Genomic DNA, 25096 nt, shown 5'->3' on the forward strand with positions numbered 1-25096 from the left:
TCTGGATTTCACATGAGTGAAACAATTCAATAGTTGTTTTTCATCATTTTATTTATTTTGTCCCAAAGGACAAAGTGCCATTTTTGATGGTAGAGTGATATTCCATGGAATATATATCCCATAACTTCTTTAGCCAGTCATCTGTTAGTGGGCAGTTAGACTACTTCCACTTTGGCTCTTGCGAATAATGCAGCTCTGAACATAGGGGTGCATATGTTCTTCAAATTAGTGTTTTAGAGTCCCAAGAGTGGTATTGCTGGATCATAAATTACTTCCATTTTTATTATTTAATGACACTGCATACAGTCTTCCAAAGGGGCTCTACCAGTTTGTATTCCTACCAGGAGTTTAAGAGAGTTCTTTTTTTTTTTTTTTTTTTTTCACAACCTCTCCAGAACCTGTCATTTCCTGATTTGTTGATGTAAGCCATTCTCTCAGGTGTATGATGATAGCTCAATGTAGTTTTAATTTGCATTTCTCTAGTGATAAGTGAAGTGGAGCATTTCTTCATATGTCTGTGGGCTATGTGTGTATTTAGAAGATTGTTTAGTTCTTTGGCCCACTTTTTTATTGGATTATTTTTGCTTCTTTTGTAGACCTGTAGCAATTCTGTAGATATTTAATATGAGCTGTTTGATGTGTGATGTGCAAATATCTTCTTCTATTTACTTAATTGCCTAGTTATCCTTGTGTAGTTTGCTTTTGATGAGTATAAGATTTTTAGTTTCATGTAATACCGTTTATTTACTCTTGTGTTCATTTCCCATGCCTGGGGTGTTGAGTTTGCAAAAACATTTTTGATATGAAAATACTGGAAAGTTTCAATGATATTTTCTTCTATAAAGTTTAGTTTATGATATATCTAGATATCTAATCCATTTTGATTTGACCTTGGTGTATGGGGCTAGTTGGTGGTCTGTTTTTACTTTTCTGCATGTGGCTGTCCAAGTTTCCCAGCACCATCTTCTGAAGAGAACTTCTTTACCCCAATGAATGGTCTTGGCCCCTTTGTCACATATTAGGTAGTTTTATATGGGTGAGCTAATTTCTGGGCTTCTGATTCTGTTCCAATGATGCAAATGTTCATTTTTATCCCAGTACTAATGTTGAGGAGTGTAATACCTCTATATTTTCACCTTTTCCTCAGAAACGCTTTGGTAAGTTATGACCTTTTGTGCTTCCACAAAAATTTTGGAAAAGTTGTTTGATTTGTTTGAAAAATTCCATTGGGGGTTTTGATAGGGGTAGCATTGAATTTGTAGATCACTTTTAGTAGAATGGCCATTTTAATAATGTCTATTCTTCCAAACCAAGAATGAGGAATTTTCCTCCACTTCTGTGTATCCTTCTATACTTATTTTAATAATGTCTTACAGTTTTCATATTAAGGTTCTTCACCATTTCATTGTGAGATTCACTTGTAGGCATTTCATCCTTTTGGGATCAATTGTAAATGGGGTTCAGACTTTTATTTCCTTTTCTTCTAATTCCTTGTTTGCATACAGAAATGCTATAGGTTTACGCATACTGATTTTGTATCCTGTTACTTTATTGAAATTGTTATTTCCAGTAGACTTTGGTGGAGTCTAGTTTGACTAGCAAATGTTGAACCATCCTTGCTTGCAGGGATGAATCCCAGTTGTTTTAGTGAATTATTCTCTTGATATGGTGTTGGGTTCAGTTTGTGAAGATCTTGTTCAGGATCTTTGCATCAGTGTTCATTAGGGATATAGTTCTATTTTTTTTCTCAGAGTCCTTCCCTGGTTTGGGAACCGAAGTGATGTTAGCCTCATAGAATGTTTTTGGGAATGATTGCCCCTTTTTACTTTTCTGGAAGAGTTTGAGGATAATTGGTATTAGTTCCTAGAAAGTCTTATAGAATTTGTTAGGGAAGTTGTCTGTACCTTGGTTTTTATTCTTGAGAAGATTTTTGATGACTGATTCATTTTCTATACTAATTATTGGTTTATTAGCTTACTTCCTCTTGGGGTAGGCTTGGCAGGTGGTATGATTCTAGGAATGCATCCATCTCTTCCACACTGTCTAATTTATTTGTATAGAGATGTTCATAACATTTATGCATGATTAATTGTATCTCTCCATCTTGAGTTGTAATTGCATTTTTCTCATTGTTGATTGTTTTTATCATAGCTTTCTCTCTTTTTCTTTTTGTGAGTATAGCCAGTATTTTATTTGTCCTTTCAAAGAACCAGCTCTTCATTTCATTAAACTTTTGAATCGTCTCCCTGGATTCTATTTCATTAATTTCTGCTTTGATTTTTACTATTTCCTTCCTTCTGCTGATTTTTGAGTCTCTTGTTCCTTTTCTTGTTGACTCAGTTGTAATGTTAGGTACTTTACCTGAGCTCTTTGCTGCTTGTTAACATGGGCCTGTATTGCTACAAAATTCCCTCTTAGGACAACTCTTTCTGCATCCCATGGGGTCTGGCAGTTAGTCTCTTCATTTTTGTTGTGCTCCAAGTAATTTTTATGTTCTTTTTTGATTTCTTCAGTGACTCAGGTATTATTCAGAAGTGCATTGTTTAGTCTCTATAGTTTGGGTGTATTCCTTTGTTTCTTTTTGTGGTTGATTTATATTTTTCTTTTAAAAAAATTTTATTTACAAACTGAAAAATACTGAAAAGACCAGAGGATAAGAGGGGTGCAATTCCATATAATTTCCACCACCAGAGTTGTATCCCATTCCCCTCCCTTGAAAGCTTTCCTATTCTTTATCCCTCTGGGAGCATGGACCCAGGATCATTATGGGGTGCAGAAGGTGGAAGGTCTGGCTTCTGTAATTGCTTCCCCGCTGGACATGGGCCTTGGCAGGTTGTTCCATACTCCCAGCCTGTCCCTATCTTTCCCTAGTGGGGCTGGGCTCTGGAGAGGTGGGGGTCCAGGGTATATTGGTGAGGTCCTCTGTCTGGGGAAATAAGGTTGGCATCATAGTAGCATCTGCACCTTGGTGGCTGAAAAAGCATTAAGATATAAAGCAGGACAAACTGTTTAATAGTCAGGAACCTAAAGTCAAGAATATAGCAGGTGACTTTGGGATCTCCATTTTGAAAAAAACTAGTAAGTCTATTTTAGATATAAACCAAGGGGCCCATTCCCACCACCAGATTTCTGAATCTTCACTCTCCCCACTGCAATCCACCATTGTTCCCTTAAAGTTTTAGACATGGGCCAACCATCTTCTCTACAACTATCTGTCCACATTTATACATAGTTGCCCTTCTTTTCCTCATTCAATCCTCTCTTTCCCTCTAAGCCACTCATGACATCATTACTACCTCCATATGTCCCTCTCCTTTTCCTTCTCTCTTTCTGGGTGCTGATGGAGCTGGAGTGCAGAGTCCTCTTACCTTCATCCTATCACTTCTCCCCCACTGGGAGTATGGATCAAGGTTGTTTATGGGGATCAGAAGATAGGAGTTCTGGCTTCTGTAACTGATTCTCCACTGAACATGGGCATTGACAGGTCGATCCATACCCCCAGCCTGTTTCTATCTTTCCCTAGTGGACCAGAGTTCTGGAGATGCAAGGATCCAGGACAATTGGTGGTCATCTGCCCAGAGAAGTCAGGGTAGAGTCATGGTAGCATTTGAAGCCTGGTGTCTGGAAGGTGGCATAACCCAAGTTGAGACAATATGGTTAATGAACAGAAACCAGAAAGTAGAATCAGAACATATGAGCCTAGGGATTTTAGGTTAGAAGAAAGCTAGGAGAACGATTTTAGGCATGTTCCTGGAGGCATACAACTATAGTAGTTTTGCTTGAGTTTGGCAGCTAGCCTGAGGTTGGATGAGAATACTGTCTGAGAGAATGGTGTCAGAGTGGAGAAAAGGGCTAGAAAGTTGGATTAGTGAAGGGAGTAGCTCCCATTCTTATTTAAAAAAATTTTTGTGGCTAGAATTAACTATGTACTCCATCCACACCAGGGCCCATATGTAACCATATGAAAATGCATGTTTATATTTAGTGCCAGAGCCTGTGTCACCCCTAACTCCCTATTGGTCTGAGCTTATAGATCATGGTCACATCTGAGGAACATTGCAGGCTGCACTTCAGGACCATTTTTTTTCAAGTGGCAGGGTAGGATACCCCCAGCCTCCCTTCAGAGACCGGGGTTATCCCTACTGTCACTGCTTTATGGTAGAGGCAAGGTCCTGAGAGGGCCCACAAGATGCTGTTCCTTATGGAACAGTGGTAGTGGAGAGAGGGACCCTTTAGAGATCAAGGCCCATCATATGTGTATGGGAATCCAAGGATTCCCTAACTAGGACCCCAGATGATCAGATGGTGTGATATTGATCAAACAGGCCATTATTAAATGGGCCAGTATCTTGCCTGTATCCAACTTTTATAGTCCTTTCTTATCTGATTATCTTAGAATTTTCTCTCAGTTGCTTAGGCTTTGAGTATCATTCGTTGAGTCCAACCAGAGTTAGGTTTTGGGGAATCTATCTTCTTTGTGCCTTTCTGCTAGGCTGTCCTGCTAATTTGGTCTAAATCCATTCAATAACAGAATTTATGATGCTTTCTTTAGGCACTTCAGCCATTATTAAGCACTTTGACTTTGAGTTATATGATTGCCCCTTGTTTATGGATACGAGTACACCTGTATCCAGTACCCTAAACCCTAGCCTATTCTGGCATCTGTTACTTAGTTAAATGATGTGCCATCTAACTTGGATGTAGGTAGTCCCATGTGTTAGGAAAGGTCTCTCCAGATTTGAAGAGTTGGGAGGTTGACTTCTCAGGCTGGTATCTTTGGTTGCAGTCCACAGCAGGATTTCAGTAGCAGCATAATGTGGCGTGGTAGCATCAGTAGTGATTTGGTTGAAGTTGATTACTTCTACTTTCTTATCTGGAACTGAAAAAAAATAAATTCTTACTTTCAGATTGAAGTTAGCCTTAGAGAAGCACCATGTGGGGCTGGGCAGATAACTTAATAGTTATGCAAAAAAGTCTTCCGTACCTGAGGTTCTGAGGTCCTAGGTTCAACCCCCAGCTTCACCATAAGCACACATACTTCACCATAAGCACACACACTCTCCCTTTCCCTCTTTCTCTCTCAGCACATGAGAAGTGCCATGGCACCAAGGGAAAGCTACTGTACTGTGGTTTCTCTCCCTCTTTATGTCTCTCTCTCTCTCTCTGTCTTTGTTGGAATAAAAAAGCATGTTGTATTGCCAGCTTCTATAGCTGCCACCTGCCAGATACCTCTGGGTTACCTAGATCTGATGACCAGTTTGCTACTGTAAGCCAGCCCCAAAGAACTGTAACAAAGAGATTTCCTTCTCTCTCTCTCTCTCTCTTTTTTTCTCCTTCCTTTCTTTCTTCCTTCCTTCCTCCCTTCCTTCCTTCCTTTTTTCTTTATTTCCTTTCTCTCTTTTTCTTACTTTGAATTGCTTTAACCAAGCTCTGGCTTATGGTAATAGTCTGGAGGATGTCAGAACTTCAGTCATGAAAGTCTTTTTGCATAACCATTATGCTATCTGGTCAGTAACCAAAAAAAAAAAAAAAACCCTATCTATAATAGATATACTCCACAATTTAAAGCAAAGGAACAGCAAACTGAGTAGTCCTATTGTGAAAGAGTTCCATTTCCTTGTATGCAGCCTAGTGGCAGGCTTCTAATTAAGCACATGCCAAAAGACCTCCTGTGATCCTTCCTAGCGACCTCAAAAAGGAGGCACTATCTTTATTACTTGTCTTCTGCTTCTTTCTTTTTTCTTTTTTTTTTGTATGTCATTTATTTTTATTTTTTTTTATTTAAGAAAGGATTAATTAACAAAACCATAGGGTAGGAGGGGTACAACTCCACACAATTCCCACCACCCAATCTCCATATCCCACCCCCTCCCCTGATAGCTTTCCCATTCTCTATCCTTCTGGGAGCATGGACCCAGGGTCATTGTGGGTTGCAGAAGGTAGAAGGTCTGGCTTCTGTAATTGTTTCCCCGCTGAACATGGGCGTTGACTGGTCGGTCCATACTCCCAGTCTGCCTCTCTCTTTCCCTAGTAGGGTGGGTCTCTGGGGAAGCAGAGCTCCAGGACACATTGGTGGGGTCATCTGTCCCGGGAAGCCTGGCCGGGATCCTGATGGCATCTGGAACCTGGTGACTGAAAAGAGAGTTAACATATGAAGCCAAACAAATTGTTGAGCAATCATGGACCCAAAGGTTTGAATAGTGGAGAGGAAGTGTTAGGGAGGTACTCACTGCAAACTCTAGTGTACTTCTGCTTTCAGGTATATATTTTGCAGTAGTTTATAGATACATGTGAAGATATGCTCTCTCTCACAGAAACTGGTGTATATCTAGGTTTTGGGACTTTGTTAGAAAGTGAACCACCTGAGATGAAATTAGAGTATACTATGAAAGGAAAGGTCTCACCCGAGTAATGAAGCTGAAGGGTTGTCATTCACACATGAAGTCTCTGGACACAGTCTGAAGTGAAGCATGTTGAGGTGGCAATTGTTGCACTGGTTAGGTTGTGATCGGTGGATGCAATATTATTTGATATGGATTGGGAGAGGCATATGGGAAAGTGGGCCCTATCTAAGGGTTCCAGGACTGGGGGAAGTAGGGGCTCTATAGTGGAGATGTGAGGTTCCTGCTGTCTTAGGGTTCAAAAAGACAATCTGTAGTTAATGTTATCATCACATTATTTGGTAATTGGGTTAACTCTGAAAAGTCCTTTTTTTTATGGTTTGCTGTACAGTACCCAGTATCTTGTATATAGCTGTGCTATTGGATGCTTCTGATCTACTTGGTCTAGGCTTTTGAGAGAGTCCGCATATCAAATACACAGCCTATATATTAAAAAGATTCAGTTTGTGTTTTGAAAAACTTTGAGACATACAATTAATTTTCCCCCTCTCAAATTAATTAACTAGTGATTTATATGTCTACATTTTGCTAGGAGTGTACATAAACACCATTCCCACCACCAAAAGACTGTGACCCATCACTCCCACCCACTCCCACCTCCCACTGGCCCAGGAAGCTGCATGTCTACCCCTCACCACAGGGTTTTTACTTTGGTGTCCTACTTACAATTTGGTCAGGTCCTGCTTTTAGTTTCCCTTTCAGATCTTCTTCCTCAACTTCTGTTGATGAGTGGGATCATCCCATACTCATCTTTATCTTTCTGACTTAGCTCACTTAACATAATTCCTTCTAGCTCTGTCCAAGATGGGTCAGAGAAGGTGGGTTCATTGTTCTTGATAGCTGCATAGTATTCCATTGTGTATATATACCACAGCTTTCTCAGCCACTCATCTGTTGTTGGGCACCTGGGTTGCTTCCAGGTTTTAGCTATTATGAATTGTGCTGCTATGAACATAGGAGTAGACACCTCTTTTTGATTGGGTGTTATGGAGTCCTTGGGGTATAACCCTAGGAGAGTAATTACTGGATCATATCGAAGGTCCATGTCTAGCCTTGTGAGAGTTCTCCAGACTGCTCTCCACAGAGGCTGGACCAATTTACATTCCCACCAGCAATGCAAAAGGGTTCCTCTGTCCCCACAGCTTTCCCAGCATTTGTTGCTGCTGTCCTTTTTGATGTATGCCATTGTCATAGGAGTGAGGTGGTATCTCAATATTGTCTTAATTTGCATTTCTCTGACAATCAGTGACCTGGAGCAGTTTTTCATATGTTTGTTAGCCTTTTGGATCTCCTCTGGAGTGAATGTTCTGTTCATATCCTTTGCCCATTTTTGGATGGGGTCATTTGCTTTTTTGGTGCTAAGTTTGCTGAGCTCTTTATATATTTTAGTGATTAGTTTCTTTTCTGATGTATGGCATGTGAAGATATTCTCCCATTCTGTGAGGGGTCTCTTTGTTTGTTTAATAGTTTCTTTGGATGTGCAGAAGTGTTTCAATTTGATGTAGTCCCATTGGTTTGTTTCTGCTTTAGTTTTTCTTGCAATTGGGCTTATTTCATCAAAGATGTCCTTGAGGTGTAGATGGGAAAGTATTTTATCAATGTTTTCCTCTAAGTATTTGATTGTTTCTGGTCTAAAATCTAGGTCTTTGATCCATTTGGAGTTGATTTTTTTTCTGGCAAGATAAAGTGATTCAATTTCATTTTTCTGCATGTTATAACCCAGTTTTCCCAGCACCATTTATTGAAGATAGCCTTCTTCTTCCATTTAATGTTTTGGGCCCCCTTATCAAAGATTAGATGTCCATAGGTGCTAGAAGGAATTATTTTAAGTGAGCTAAGTCAGAAAGATAAAGATGAGTATGGAATGACCCCACGTATCAACAGAAGTTGAGAAAGAAGATCTGAAAGGGAAACTAAAAGCAGGATCTGACTAAATTGAAAGTAGGGCACCAAAGTAACAACCCTGTGGTGAGGGGTAGACATGTGGCTTCCTGGGAAGGTGGGGGGGTGGAGGTGGGTGAGTGGGATGGGACACAGCTTTTGGTTGTGGGAATGGTGTTTATGTACACTCCTAGTAAAGTGTAGTCATATAAATCACTAGTTAATTAATATGAGAGGGGGAAAATTAATTGTATGTCTCAAAGTTTTTAAAACACAGACTGAGTCTTTTCAATATATAGGCTGTGTATTTGATATGTGGACTCTCTCAAAAGCCTAGACCAAGTAGATCAGAAGCAACCAGTGGCACAGCTATATATAAGATACTGGGTACTATAGAGCAAACCCTAACAAAAGGACTTTTCAAAGTTAACCCAATTACCAAATAATGTGATAATAACATTAACTATCCATTGTCTTTTTGAATCCTAAGACAGCAGGAACCTCACATCTCCACTATAGAGCCCCTACTTCCCCCAGTCCTGGCCAAGGGAAACAAGACATCTAGCTAATGTCTGGTTAACAGTCCATTTCTAGGAAACAGATGCTCCCAGTAGAACACACACATTACTTAGTGTGCAAGGAGTTGTGTTTAAGCCCCCAACCCCCATTTGCAGGCAGGAAGCTTTATGAGTGGTGAAGCAGTGTTAGAGGTGTCTCTCTTTCTCGTACTTTCTCCCCCCTTATCCCTTCTCTTTTATCTCTTATTTCTATTAGAAAGAAAAAGGGAAAAAATGGCCACCAAGAGTGGTGGGATTGTAGAGCAAATGCCAAGCCCCAGCACTACCCCTGAAAGGAAAAAATATATATATCTTAGAGACTCAGTTAACTGATAAAGGAGAAACTTTATTTATGACTTTAAAGAAATTCCCTTTTTTGCATCTAAATTTTATTTATTTATTTATTTATTTATTTATAAAAAAGGAAAAATTGACAAAACCATAGGATAAGAGGGCTACAAGTCCACACAATTCCCACCACCAGATCTCTGTATCCCATCCCCTCCCCTGATAACTTTCCTATTCTTTGACCCTCTGGGAGCATGGACCCAAGGTCATTGTGGGATGCAGAAGGTGGAAGGTCTGGCTTCTGTTAATTGCTTTCCCGCTGAACATGGGTGTTGACATGTTGCTCCATACTTCCAGCCTGCCTCTGTCTTTCCCTAGTAGGGCAGTGCTCTGGGGAATCAGAGCTCCAGGACACATTGGTGGAGTTGTCTGTCCAAGGAAGTCTGGTCAGCATCATGCTAGCATCTGGAACCCGGTGGCTGAAAAGAGAGTTAACATACAAAGGCAAACAAATTGTTGAACAATAATGACCTAAAGACTGGAATAATGTTGATGAGTTGTGGGTCCTCCATTTTGTAGATAGCTAGTAGACATATTGTAGTTATATCCCAAAGGGCCTGTGGCTATACTAGTTTGTGTTTTTGTTTTTCCCTGAGCCTGAAATCTTATATGCAGGTAGATCCAAGTTATTGTCTGGGGAGATGATGTCAAGGCTGGAAAAAGGACCAGAAAGCTGGATCAGGGAAGAGAGTAGCTCCCTAATGTGGGAAATGGGTATAAATATTGGTGACTGTAAACCTCACCAATTTGATGTGATCTGGAACCTGTATTCAGCTTAGGAGCCTATGTGACCTCTGCATCCCTATAGATCTGAGCTCACATTCTGTGGTCATGAGTAGGAACATTCCAGGCTACCCCAGTATAGACCCATCTTCCTCAGGTGTAGCGAAGAGTATGTTTTCCATCCTCCTGTCAGAGGATGGAACATTCTCTACTGTTGTTGATCCAAGTTGAGGGCAAGGTCCTATGGGGGGGGGCATAAAGGGGTCTATTGTGTTGTTCCTGATAGAGATGGCCGGTAACAATGGAGAGAGGGATTTATTTGAGGTCTAGGCCCATCATATCTGCTTGGGAATCTCAGGACTCCCCAGATAGGGCCCAGCTGATGGGGTGGCCTGATAGCGACTAAAGAGTCATCATTAAAGTATGCCAGTCTCTTGTCATTATTCAGCTTTTGCAGTCCTTGTTTTGCTAAAGTTAGCTTTGGAGTGAGTGAGAGAACTGTAATAGGAAGAAAGTGATGAGGGTATCTAAGTTTAATTAGATACTATTTCATTAGGAACTTTATACTGACTCACTGTAGACTATTGTGTACTTTTGCTTTCAGGTATATATTTTGCCCTAGTTTATGGATACATGTGAATATTTGCTCTATTTTATGGGACCTGGTCTATATCTAGGTTTTGGGACTTTGTTAGGAAGTGAACTGTCTAGAATGGAATTAGAGACTACCATAAAAGGAAAGGTCTCACCCGTGTAATGAAGGTGAAGGGTTGACATTCCATGCCTGATGTGTCTGGGCACAGTCTGAAGTGAAGCATGCTGAGGTGGTACTCGTTGTATTGATTAGGTTGGGATCAGCGGATGCAATACCATTTGGTATGACTTGATACAAGCATACAGGAAAGTGAGCCCCACCCTAGAGTTTCTAGGACTGGGGAAAATATAGGCTCTATAGAGGAAATGGGAGGTTCCTGCTCTCTTAGGGTTAAGAAGACAATAGATGGTTATTGCTATAATCACATTACTTGGCAATTGGGTTAACTTTGAAGAATTCTTTTGTTAGGATTTGCTGTATCAAACACAACATCACCACAATTTATGTCCTTTGACATTATCTGTATATAACTGTGGCACTAGTTGCTTCTGTTCTCCCTGGTCTAGGCTTTTGAGAGAGTCAACATATCAAAGACTCAGCCTATGTATTAAAAAGACTCAGCCTGTGCTTTAAAAAGTTTGAGACATACAATTTTCCCCCTTTCATATTAATTAAATAGTGATTTATATGGCTACAAATTAATAGGAGTGTACATAAACACCATTTCCACCACTAAAAGACTGTGCCCCATCCCATCCCCCCGCCCCCACCACCACCCTGGAAAGCTGAACATCCACCCTCACCCTCACCCTCACCACAGAGTTTTTACTTTGGTGCCCTACTCCAGATTTACTCAAATCCTGCTTTTAGTTTCCCTTTCTGTTCTTCTTTCTCAACTCCAGTTTTTGTGTGGGATCATCCCAGACTCATCTTTATCTTTCTGACTTAGCTTACTTAACTTACTTATTCCTTCTAGCTCTATCCAAGATGGGTCAGAGAAGGTGGGTTCATTGTTCTTGATAGCTGCATAGTATTCCATTGTATATATATACCACAGCTTTCTCAGCCACTCATCTGTTGTTGGGCACCTGGGTTGCTTCCAGGTTTTAGCTATTATGAATTGTGCTGCTACGAACATAGGTGTACACATATCTTTTTGCTTGGGCATTATGGAATCCTTGGGGTATATCCCCAGGAGAGGAATTACTGGGTCATATGGAAGGTCCATGTCTAGCCTTGTAAGAGTTCTGCAGTCTGCTCTCCACAGAGGCTAGACTAATTTACATTCCCACCAGCAGTGCAGAAGGGTTCCTCTGTCCCCACAGCTTCCCCAGCATTTGTTGCTGCTGTCCTTTTTGATGTATGCCATTGTCACAGGAGTGAGGTGGTATCTCAATGTTGTCTTAATTTGCATTTCTCTGACAATCAGTGACCTGGAGCAATTTTTTATGTGTTTGTTAGCCTTTTGGATCTCTTCTGTAGTGAATGTTCTGTTCATATCCTCTGCCCATTTTTGGATGGGGTCATTTGCTTTTTTGGTGTTAATTTTGCTGAGTTCTTTGTATATTTTGGTTATTAGTCTCTTGTCTGATGTATGGCATGTGAAGATCTTCTCTCATTCTGTGAGGGGCTCCTTGTTTGTGTGATAGTTTCTTTGGATGTGCAGAAGCTTTTCAATTTGTTGTAGTCCCATTGGTTTGTTTCTGCTTTAGTCTTTATTGCAACTGGGTTTATATCATCAAAGATGTCTTTGAGGTTTAGGTGGGAAAGTGTTCCACCAATGTTTTCCTCTAAATATTTGATAAGTTTCTGGTCTGACATCCAGATCCTTGGTTCATTTTTAGTTGATTTTTGCTTCTGGTGAGGTATAGTGGTTCAGTTTCATTCTTCTGTATGTTTGAACCTATTTTTCCCAGCACCATTTATTGAAGAGAGCCTCCTTTCTCCATTTAACACTTTGGGCCCCCTTATCAAAGATAAGATGTCCACAAGTGTGGGGGAAAAATTCTGTTTACAGAGATAATTTAATCAGAGCAATCTGAATTTGGAGATTATTATTTAAAGACTAAGCCAGGGTAATACTGTAGAAAGGTTATATAGGTGGTAGGATTCCCTTCTTGGGTTTGATGTAGTTTCAGTTGAAAAGAATTTCAAGAGAACATCTGTGACAGGTGTGCAGTGTTTAAACTTGTCCTTTATTACACAGTCTAAGACAAGTTACATGCAAAAGTAAAATTATAGTTAAAGCTTGAGTTAAAACTTTGGGGGATAGGTTCCCAAGGATCTCTGGACCTGGTCCAAAAAGGCAAAAGACAAAGACCAATAAACCAAGACCTGTACAAGATTCTCACTTTTATGCACTTCTTCTGTCACACTAGGACTCTCTTTTCATTGGTCTAATGAAACTCTTCCCCCTACATACAGTGTAGTGAGAAAGACCTGTACCAAATTGTACCTTAGTCAAAACAAGTATGCATCCCAGTTGACGTGTGTAAAACCAGTAAAATCAAAGTGTCCATGCTCCCCAGGATGCCCTGTGTCCTTTATTACCCCTCAACAATACAAACTGACTGACTTGTAATGGTTTTATTATAGACCTGAAATTGGTGCCTGAAAGTTGTTGAGGGGAGCTGGTTGGCGGTGGTGGGGATAGCTAATGGTTCTGCAAAAAGACTTTCATGCCTGAGGTTCCAAAGTCCCAGGTTCAATACCATCTACCACCATAAGTGCTCTTGTCTCTCTCTTTCTCTCCCCTTTCTCTCTCTCTCTATGCCTCACTAAAATAAAACATGTAAAATATATACGAGAGAAAAAGAGAGAGAGAGAGAGAGAGAGAGAGGGGGGGGGGGAGGGAGAGGGAGAGGGAGAGGGAGAGGGAAAGTGTGTGTGTGGTAGGTTGAGGTTGCTTCCAAAGAAGAATGGACAGCTGTTTCTTCTGGCCTAGAAACTTGATGTATATATGAACAGGAACTCGGCACAAGCCAAGGAAGCAGGAAGGACCAGGCAGAAACGAGTAGCCATGCTCACTCTGATAGCTCACAGGGACGAAGTGGAAAGACTGGGCATGAATCCCTGGATGGGCTCACCCAGTCAGGTACCATTGCCTTCAAAGAGGGCCCAATGCTCCAAGACATAGGCCAGCAGTGATGCTGCAAACCCATCCTGCCTGTCAGCCTGGCAACCTGGCAGCCTGGGTAGATGGCAGAAGAGCCACCAGCAAGGCCATTTACACCACAGTGCTTCCTAGATCAGCCTCAAGAACCCCAAATTGGCAAATGCCTACCAGGTCTCACCCACAAGTTAGGTCCTTTTCCATTATCAAGCATGAGGCCCTAAGGCTCTCTTTATGCCCTGTCTCCCCTCTTTCCCTAGAGTCTTTTGCTTTGGTGCAATATACCCCACCCAGTTCAAGTGTTACCTTGGGTTTTCCATTTTCTGTCCTTTTCCCCCATTTAATTTTGATTTTATTTTCATTTATTTATTTATTTGGATAAAGACAGAGAGAAATCGAGAGGGAAGGGGGAAAATAGAGATGGACAGAAGTAGAGAGACACTGACAGCACCACTTTTATCATCTGTGAAGCTTTCACAGAGAGATGAGAAACTCTACCCATGTATCAACAACCATACTGTTGAGGGACAGGATGTACCTGGAGGGTACCACCCAGAAAATGGGAGTGGTGACAGATGTGGCTTGGAAAGATGGAGGCGGGACTTGGATGTTAAAGTAGATTTGTGGGTGTGGCTCTCCCTCTTTTTCCACGTCATCATGTAACAACTCTGTTTCTCTTTTTCCTTTCTGTCTTCCTCTCTCTTTGTATCTCTCTCATGTCCTAAGGTGAATGTTCACAATTTTCCCGAATAAAGTTTAAAATTCCTGAAAATCATGTTCTCTCCTCAATTCTTTGTTGAGATAATGTGTGACGAACTTTTTAAATGTTGGGGAAACAAGCATTGGTCCCCCTTCCCCCCATAACAATACTATAAACCATTAATTCCCCCTCTCTACTAAAAGTGATTTTCAAAAATACAGAGACTTAGGCTGTCAGTTGTGAGACAACACATTTTTGTTGGGTAAATTTCTCCTCTTGGTGCTAGGGGAACAAACACTCCTAATAGTCCTTCTTCTAAACTGTAGCTCTTACATTTTAATAGGGTGAGCAATTCAATACATATGTAAGCCTATAGAAAAATCAAACTGGGAGGGGTAGGTGGGATGGGACACAGTCTTTTGGTGGTGGGAATGGTGTTTATGTATACTCATAAAAAAAAAAAAGAAAAATCAAACTAACAAATAAAGTGAGCTCTAGGATAGCAACATTTTCTTTCATGAGACTGAGCAAAGAGAATGAGTGAATTTAGAAAGACTGGAGAGAGCTGACATTCAGTGATTAGAATCGTGATGTCACATTTTCTTGCCACAGGAGAGAGAATAAATGTGGGAGGAAAGGAGTAGGCTGTGAGAGGGCTGTACTGGGATTTGTAAGAACATAATGTTCTCTAGCCTGACAAGGACATCATAAGGTATAAGGGAATTAATTCTTCTTCCTCTTTTCCCATGAGTGACTCATCAGAGCACTACATAATGGAAAAATCAAGGGTCTTTGTGATCTGCTTGTGAAATGCAGTCCTACAGAAAGATGTCACTCTAACATGAGTAATCAGCCTTGTTATTCTGCTTTTCAAATTCCAGTTCAAATGGATCTCCATCATAACTTCCAAATGCTGTTTCCCTATGAGAGCTTAAGTAAGAAATTTTGTCCCCTGTTGCAACATGGATGAACCACTGTCAGAAAGAAATTTACCTATGCACCCCAAGAATGGACTCTTGAGAAAGGCAAGAAGTGAGACAATTTATTTGATTCTTCAGAATTGGGTGTTGGTGGGCCCAACACAGGTCCACCATGTTTGAACACATTGTCTAGAGGCAGCCACCAAGTAGTAAACATTGGTATGAAATTGTCCTGTTCTCCATGGATTGGATACATAAATTCACAACCTTGTCATGATTGGCGAGGAGAAGGAGAGGAGGGCAGTGCACAGGTGTGTGTGTGTGTGTGTGTGTGTGTGTGTGTGTGTGTGTGTGTAGGGGGGAACGAGACTCTTTCTTTTCTAAGTTTGGGTCATGTACTCTTCTGAAGCTGTGACCTTCCTCACATAGTTGTGTGGGTTTCCTTAGCAGGTGGGGAATCTAAGAAAAGCGGTTCAATTGCTTCTACAGTGACTGTCAGTAGGTCCCCAGGTAGGAACTCTCTTCCTGGAAGGCACCTGGGGGGTGGGAAAAGAAACACTGTGATAACACACATCCTATTCTGACATACCTATTTGAAAATGAAACAATATTCCCTGCTTATACTACCATGACATTATGCCAAGTGAAACAAAATGTCATATGAAAATCTCATTGTATGGAATACTTTAAGTAATCAGACTCATAGAAATAGAACACAGCTTTCTCAGCCATTCATCTGTTGTTGGGCACCTGGGTTGCTTCCAGGTTTTAGCTATTATGAATTGTGCTGCTATGAACATAGGTGTACACATATCTTTTTGTTGGGTGTTATGGAGTCCTTGGGGTATATCCCTAGGAGAGGAATTACTGGGTAATATGGAAGGTCCATGCTTAGCCTTGTAAGAATTCTCTAGACTGCTCTCCACAGAGGTTGGACCAATTTACATTCCCACTGCCAGTACAGGAGGGTTCCTTTGTCTCCACAGCCTCTCCAGCATTTGTTGCTGTTGTCCTTTTTTGATGCATGCCATTTTCTCAGGGGTGAGGTGGTATCTCAATGTTGTCTTTATTTGCATTTCTCTGACAATCAGTGATAAGCAAAAGTTCCTAATGAAATAGTTTCTACTTAGACTTAGATACCCCTCCTTACTTCCTATTACACTTCCCTCGGTCACTCCAAAGCTAACTTTATCAAAGTAAAGACTACAAAAGCTGAATAAGGGCAAGAGACTGGCATACTTTAATGATGACTCTTTAGTCACCATCAGGCCACCCCATCAGCTGGGGCCCTAGTCAGGGAGTCCTGAGATTACCAAACAGACTTCATGGACCTAGACCTTGAATAAATCCCTCTCTCCATTGTTACCAGTCATCTCTATCAGGAACAACACAATAGACCCCTTTGTGGGCCCCCATAGGATCTTGCCGTTAACATGGATCAAAGAGAGGCTGGATAACATATTCTGTCTTCTACCTGACTAAGATGGGTTCTGAAATTGGAGCAGCTTGGGACTTCCTAGTCATTACCACAGAATGTGAGCTCAGATCTACAGGGATGCAGGTGTCACATAGGCTCCTAAGCTGAATATGGATCCCTGATCACATCAAATTGATGGGGTTTACAGTCACCAATATTTATACCCCTTTCCCATATTAGGGAGCTACTTTCTTCCCTGATCCAGCTTTCTGGTCCTTCTTCTAGCCATGACATCATCTCCCCAGACAATAACTTGGGTCTACCTGCATATCAGATGTCAGGTTCAGAAAAGCAAGCAAACAAACAAACAAAAACAGTAATATGGTCATGGGCTCTTTGGAATATAATCAAAATCAGAATACTAACTAGTTACAAAATGGAGACCCCCAAATCTTCATCTGCACTATTCTAGCTTTTAGGTTCATTAACCAACAATTTGTTTAGCTTTATATGTTAATCCTTCTTTCAGTTATCAGGTTACAGATGCTACTGTGATGCGAACTGGACTTCCCTGGGCAGATGTTCTGGAGCCCTGCTTATCCAGAGCGCCACCTCACTAGGGAAAGAGAAAGACAGGATGGGAGTATGGATCTACCTGTCAATGCTCATGTTCAGTGGGGAAGAAATTACAGAAGCCAGACCTTCCACCTCCTGCATCCCATAATGACCCTGGTTCTATACTCCCAGAGGTATAATGAATAGGAAAACTATAGGGGGAGGGGATGGGATAAGGAGTTCTGGAGAATTGTGTGGGGTTGTATCCTTCTTATCCTATGGTTTTTGTCAGTGTTTCCTTTTTTTAAAAAATTCATTTATTTATGGGGGTTGGGCAGTAGCGCAGCTGGTTAAGCGCACGTGGCTCAAAGCACAAGGACTGGCTAGGGATCCTGGTTCGAGCCCCAGGCTCCCCACCTGCAGGGAAGTCGCTTCACAGGCGGTGAAGCAGGTCTGCAGGTGTCTGTCTTTCTCTCCTCCTCTCTGTCTTCCTCTCCTCCTCTATTTCTCTCTTACCTATCCAACAATGAACAACATCAACAATAACAATAATAACCACAACAAGGCTACAACAACAAGGGCAACGAAAGGGGAAAAATGGCCTCCAGGAGCAGCAGATTCATGGTGCAGACACTGAGCCCCAGCAATAACCCTGGAGGCAAAAAAATATTTATTTTATTTAAAAAAGGAGACATTAACAAAACCATAGGGTAAGAGGGGTACAACTCCACACAAAACCCACCACCAGATCTCTATATCCTATCCCCTCCCCTGATAGCTTTCCCATTCTTTAACCCTCTGGGAGTATGGACCCAAGGTTATTGTGGGTTGTAGAAGGTGGAAGGGCTGGCTTCTGTAATTGATTCCCCGACTGGTCGATCCATACTCCCAGTCTGCCTCTCTCTTTTCCCAGTAGGGTGGGATACTGGGAAAGCGGAGCTCCAGGACACATTGGTGGGGTCATCTGTCCAGGGAAGTCTGGTTGGCATCATACTGGAATCTGGAACCTGGTGGCTGAAAAGAGAGTTAACATACAAGGCCAATCAAATTGCTGAACAATCATGGACCTAAAGGCTAGAATAGTGCAGATAAAGTGTCAGGGGTTACTCACTGCAGAATTCTGTACTTTTGCTTTCAGGTATATATTTTGCCCTAGTTTATGGATATGCTCTATCTCAGGGGACCTGGTCTATATCTAGGTTTTGGGACTTTGTTAGGAAGTGAACCACGTGGAATGGAATTAGAGAATACTAGGAAATGAAATGTCTCACCCAAGTAATGAAGCTGAAGGGTTGTCATTCCACACCTGAAGTCTCTGGACAAAGTCTGAAGTGAAGCATGCTGAGGTGACACTCATTGTGTTGATTTGGTTGGGATCGGCAGATGCAGTATTATTTGGTATGAATTAAGAGAAGCATGCAGCAAAATGTGTCCCACCCTAAGGTTCCAGGACTGGGGGAAGTATAGGCTCTGTAGTGGAAATGTGAGGTTCCTGCTGTCTTAGGGTTCAAGAAGTCAATGGATAGTCATTGTTATCATAACATTATTTGGTAATTGGGTTAACTTTGAAAAGTCCTTTGTTAGGATTTGCTGTATAATACTCAACATCTTGTATATAGCTGTGCCACCAGTTGCTTCTGTATTACCTGGTCTAGGCTTTTAAGAGAGTCAACATATAAAAGACTCAGCCTGTGTATTAAAAAGACTCAGTCTGTGTTTTAAAAGTTAGAAACAATAAATTTTTCCCCTCTCATTTTAATTAAACAGTGATTTATATGACTACACTTTAATAGGAGTGTACATAAACACCATTCCCACCACAAAAACACTGTGTCTCATTCCACCCAACCACCCCCACAACCCTGCTGCCATGGGAAGCCCAATTTCCACTCTCATCCTCACCACAGGGTTTTTACTTTGGTGCCCTACTCCAGGTTTAGTCAAATGCTACTTTTAGTTTCCCTTTCTGTTCTTCTTTCTCAACTTCTGTTGATGAGTGGGATCATCCCATACTCATCTTTATCTTTCTGATTTATCTCACTTAAGATAATTCTTTCTAGCTCCACCCAAGATGGTTCAGAGAAGGTGGGTTCATTGTTCTTAATAGCTGTATAGTATTCCATTGTGTATATATACCACAGCTTTCTCAGCCACTCATCTGTTGCTGGGCACCTGGGTTGCTTCCAGGTTTTAGCTATTATGAATTGTGCTGCTATGAACATAGGTGTACACATATCTTTTTGGTTGAGTGTTATGGAATCCTTGGGGTATATCCCCAGGAGAGGAATTACTGGATCATGTGGAAGGTCCATGTCTAGCCTTGTGAGAGTTCTCCAGACTGCTCTCCACAGAGGCTGGACCAATTTACATTCCCACCAGCTGTGCAGAAGGGTTCCTCTGTCCCCACAGCCTCTCCAGCATTTGTTGCTGCTGTCCTTTTTGATGTATGCCATTCTTACAGGAATGAGGTGGTATCTCAATGTTGTCTTAACTTGCATTTCTCTGACAATCAGTGACCTGGAGCAACTTTCCATGTGTTTGTTATCCTTTGGAACTCCTCTGAAGTGAATGTTTTGTTTATATCCTCTGCCCATTTTTGGATGGGGTCATTTGCTTTTTTGGTGCTAAGTTTGCTGAGTTCTTTGTATATTTTGGTTATTAGTCTCTTGTCTGATGTCTGGCATGTGAAGATCTTCTCCCATTCTGTGAGGGGTCTCTTTGTTTGTGTGATAGTTTCTTTTTTTGTGTGTGTGTGTAATTTTCTCTCTCACTCTCTCTCTCTTCTTGTGTTTTTGTTTTTGTGGATAGCTTTACTGGAGAGTTAACTTTCTAGTCTTTGCGGATATTTATACTGAAATTACTTCCCAAAGTAGTCAAATGAGACCTTTAAATAGAAATCCATTGTGGGCGGGCAGGATAATTTCTTTTCATGTAGAAGTGTCCTGATTATAAATGGTTAGAATTGATCACTTTGTTAAGTGAGTGAAATACAGAAGAGGATCTCCTTATCTTGGAAGCCTTCGTCAACCCTGATGTTGTACAAAGATGTATTTTCTTCCCAGAGATTCTACTAATTGTAGCAACCACTTCCACAGAGCCAAGCATTCGGTGAGCTATTTATTATATGCAGTGGTCTGTATTAACTGTAAACCCTGAAAAGGTAAATCTACCACTTCCAGGCTGATTGAGTTAGATGGATAGATAAATGAGTCTGATCAATATACTCAGCAGGAAGTAACATTTCATGAGGAATATCATTTGATGGCAATCAAATTGAAGAGGTAAAATTGCAAGACTCCTTCTGTCAATTCTTTGCTACTGAAGCAAGTTCTAACTGTGTAAAGAGTCCATTCTGTTCAGATAAGAGATCATGGATATTCTCTTTTGATGGCTTTAAGTGGGCCACTGGGGGAGAATGGACATAAGTTTATGGTTTCTTTGGCTGTGCAGAAGCTTTTCAATTTGATGTAGTCCCATTGGTTTGTTTCTGCTTTAGACTTCCTTGCAGTTCAGTTTGTTTCACCAAAGATGTCCTTGAGGTTTAGTTGGAAAAGTGTTCCACCAATATTTTCCTCTAAATATTTGATAGTTTCTGTTCTAACATCCATGTCCTTGATCTATTTGGAGTTGATTTTTGTTTATGGTGAGATAAGGTGGTTCAGTTTCATTCTTCTGCATTTTTCAACCTATTTTTCCAGCACCATTTATTGAAGAGAGCTTCCTTCTTCCCTTTAATACTTTGGGCCCCCTTATCAAAGATTAGGTGTCCATAGATGTGAGGGTTTAGTTCTGGGCTTCAATTCTGTTCCACTGGTCTATGTGCCTATTTTTGTTCCAGTACCAGGCTCTTTTTAGGATGATGGCCTTATAATATACTTTGAGATCTGGGAGTGTGATGCCTCCATTTCTGTTTCTTTTCCTCAAGATGGTTTTGGTAATTCTAGGTGTTTTCTGGTTCCAGATAAATGACTATAGGTTTTTTTCTATTCTCTTAAAAAGCTTGTTGGAACTCTGATGGTGCCGGGATAGCCTGAGGGTACTTCTTCCCGAGCTAGTGCTCTCTGGGTTGGAGAGAACTCAACTGGAGCTGATCTAGGCTGCTGTGTGGGAGAGGGATCAGGAACTCGTGCTGCACCAACTTCCGCAGGAGATACACTCTGGAACTCTCGGAGCCGGAAAGCAATTTCCAAGTGTCTTTAATCAGAAGAGCAGCTGTTTTTATACTCTCCAAGTAGGGTGGAAACAGGATGTGATATAGAGAGGGTGGAGAGAAAAGTGACTGGTGAAAATCAGAGTGTGACAAAGAAGGGATCAGTGTGTGACAAGGAGGGGGTGGAGCAGGAGAGAATCCTATCATAGAACCATCAATGCCCTGGAGTGCTTTATGTAAAAGTGATTTATGTAAATAGACCAAAGCTTTGGATCAGTAAAATCCCTATATAGGCATATGGTTAAGCAGAAGCCAGGGGGAGGTGGCAACTACCCAACATCTCCCCCTTTCTTTTTAACTTTTTGCCATAGTATCAGGAGTGCGGAGCACTTTGTGAGGCAGGGAGACTGATAAGAGGCACACCTTTTTTGGGGGTTCTACTGTCCCTCCTTGCTCAACCTCTCCGTGGAGAGAGAGACTAACAGGATTGACACACCCCTCAGGTTCAAGCCCTTCCAAGCTCAACCATATCCTCACAATTCCCCAACATCTTCCTCTTACTTAATGGCCATATATAACTGGGTCAATGTCTGTAAAAGGCTTCATCTCTGTCAGGGGAATAGCAGTGTAGGGGTGAATGGAAACCTGTTGGGAAGAAAGCAGAATGATAGTGTGTAAGTGTCTTCAAAAAGAACTAGCACAAGACAGGGAGGGATAAGTAAGAGTAGCAAGAGACAGAGTGAGCCTGATGGGTGGAGGAGTGGGGGCCTGATAAGCCGAGGGGCTAGAGGAGTGATCTGGCATTGCAAAATCCCGAGTCAGCTGGCGGTAAGTTCTATGAACTGCTACAGTCATTCTTCAAGAAGTCCAGCAGTATAAAAGGAGTGTCCAGCAAGTTCTATAGAAGCATCAGTTCAATGTCAACGGCCAGGAAATAAATGCCACACGTCTATCTTGATGGAGGAGGACGGCCACTGGAACTTTTCTTCTCTGTAGAGAGTGACCTGGAACCACCAAAACATGGTGGGCGAAACAGAAGCAGGAAGACCAGACACCGATGGTTGAGAGAAAGGCAGTAGGAAAGTCTTGTCCTTCGGAGTCTGTGAATCAGGTTCTCTAGATCGTGTCAGGTCACATCATGGGTTTCGGGGGATGGCTGTAATTGTGGGTGATGTCAGAGGTCAGGGGTCCAAGATGGATTTCTGGGGATTCTATATGAGCAGATGCTTCTTTATGCGAAGGCTTGTCATAGCTGTAGTCAATTACTTATGAAAAAACTTTGTAACAAATTAGAAGTTTACTACAATTGATAACTCAATGATTATAACTGGTTTAGGTATCTTTATAATTTCGTGTAAAGGTCATCTTACGTGACCTCATGTAGCAGTCTTTATATAGCAAAGTTTTCATACCAAATTTAAGTTACATATATTGATTCTTAACTATTTTTACATTGGGTTTTTAAGCAAACTCAGGTTACTAGAGTTAACACATTTTAGTGACAATTTTTTTTTTTGTACATTTACAATATCAGATTGATGCCAAATTTGTTGTGGATTAATTTCCACAAGATAGCTTACAGGACATTTTTGGGGGCCCTCCAAAAATGTCCTGTATAGAGAATCTGTATTTTAACTTAGGAGATGATGAATTGTCACATTGACTATTTAGAGTTTTACCTTAAACACTCAGTTACTTAAATGAATTGATTTTACCTCTTCTCGTAAAAATGTAACTTCGAAGTTACAATTTAACTGTTAAGTTAATGTTTACCAAACTTGAAACACGCATATTAAACATATAGTTTATAACACACAGGAGGAGAAAAACTTGCAAATAAGATATATCATTTCAAATGTGAATTTAGAACTACTGTCATAGTTGAACCATCTTTACTCACACAGTTTAAGACTAAACATTTCATATTGGTATCAAGACTTAAAAAAGAAATCAAAAGGGGGAATGAACAATTTTTGGACTGTTTCTGGACGTCTCCAGAAACCATGGCTGCGTCCAGCCGTTTGATATAAAGTCAGTTAACTTTCAGAGTACTCTGAGCACAATGGGTCATACAAAAATTTTGGTCACTCAATTTTTTTTTTTCACTCACTCACTCACTCACAAAACACAACTGGCCAGTCATAGCATAAGACATTCATTCGGGGGGGGGGGGAAGAGTTCTGTGAATCAGATTTTTTTTTTTTGATTCTGCCATGCTGTATTATGGATCCTGGGGTGCATCCTGTAGCCAGTCCTCTTGCAGCCAGTCTTCTTGCAGTGTTTCTTGTTCTTCAGGGATATCAGCGCCATCATGTGGGTATTGCCGAACATGGCGGGCAGGAACCCAAACAGGCTTGGAGTAATTTTGTGGAAAAATACATGCGAAACCCCTCCCCATAGTCAACAGGGGGTCAGGTCCTTTCCAAATTTTATCAAGTGGGTCTTTCCATTTGACTTTAATAGCTGGGAGGGTGGGTGGTGTTTGCCAATGAAGAATTATAGGAGGTTGGTCTGAGTTTTTGTAAATATTAAAGAGATTTAATGTAGTTAAGGCTTTTGCCAGCTGGATATTAGGGGGGTACATTTCCCCTTTTTCTTTATTTAATTGAGCCTTAAGAGTTTGATGGGCCCTCTCAACAATGCCTTGTCCCTGTGGATTATACGGAATGCCTGTAGTATGAGTAATGTTCCAGAGGGAACAAAAATCTTTAAATTGTTTGCTGGTAAAAGCAGGTCCATTATCCGTTTTAAGTTGAAGAGGTAAGCCCATTACAGCAAAACAGGAGAGCATATGGCTTATAAGCTTTTTTGAGTTTTCTCCAGTTTGAGCTGTAGCCCACATAAACTTAGAGAAGGTATCAATTGAGACGAACACATATTTTTGTTTGCCAAAGTTAGGTATGTGGGTAACATCAATTTGCCAAAGAGCGTTGGCTTTTAAACCTCGAGGATTAACCCCTAGAGTCTGAATAGCAGGTGTTTTGATTAGACCTGCACAGGAGGAACATGTAGCAAGAATACGTTTTAACTGTGGCAGAGGAATATCAGGAAATCGAGCTCGAAGACCTTTAAGATTAACATGGGTTAGGGAATGAAAGTCAGCAGGATTAGAGACAGAGGCTAGGAGAATTCCTGTGGAGGCAAGGCGGTCAGCTGCAGCATTCCCTTCGGACAGGGGACCAGGAAGAGGGCTGTGGGAACGTAGGTGCTGAACATACAGTGGATGGGTTCGAGAACAGAGCATAGAGGCAATTTGAATTAAAAGAGGAGAAAGTGGGTTGTCATCAATTCTTACATAAGATCGAGCAAGCCATGGAAGTAAGTTAACAGTATACACACTGTCAGAAAAAAGGTTGAAGGATTCTGGTACAGCTTTTAATGCAAGGAAAACAGCATAAAGTTCTTTGTACTGAGGGGAATTATCAGGAAGTTCAGTAAAGAGAGGTTTGGGGTATTGCTGGTCTGGATAATATATAAGGGCAGCAGCTCCCCTTTTTCCACCATCAGTGAACACTGTAGGAGCAGAGGGGATGGGGTCTCGAGAGAAAAGTTTAGGTACTAGTAGAGGCAACAGAGGTAAAGAAGCTATCAAATTATTAGAGGGAAAATGATTGTCTAATTGTCCTGGAAAACCCATTAAACTTATGGCAAAACGAGAATGGTGGCATATGAGCCATTCTGTATCAGTGAGAGAAAAGGGAAGAATGATTGAATCTGGTTCCCTTCCTAAGACCTGA

The 25096-nt window shown here is 41.2% G+C and overlaps 1 protein-coding gene across 1 annotated transcript in view; it reads left to right on the forward strand.

Annotated features, from left to right (window-relative positions):
• The window catches only part of CLEC4A (C-type lectin domain family 4 member A), a 173096-nt gene that overhangs the window by 81274 nt on the left and 66726 nt on the right, over window positions 1-25096 (forward strand). The window lies entirely within an intron of this gene.

This window comes from Erinaceus europaeus, chromosome 4 (assembly GCF_950295315.1).
Source record: "Erinaceus europaeus chromosome 4, mEriEur2.1, whole genome shotgun sequence".
NCBI classification, from domain to species: Eukaryota; Metazoa; Chordata; class Mammalia; order Eulipotyphla; family Erinaceidae; genus Erinaceus; species Erinaceus europaeus.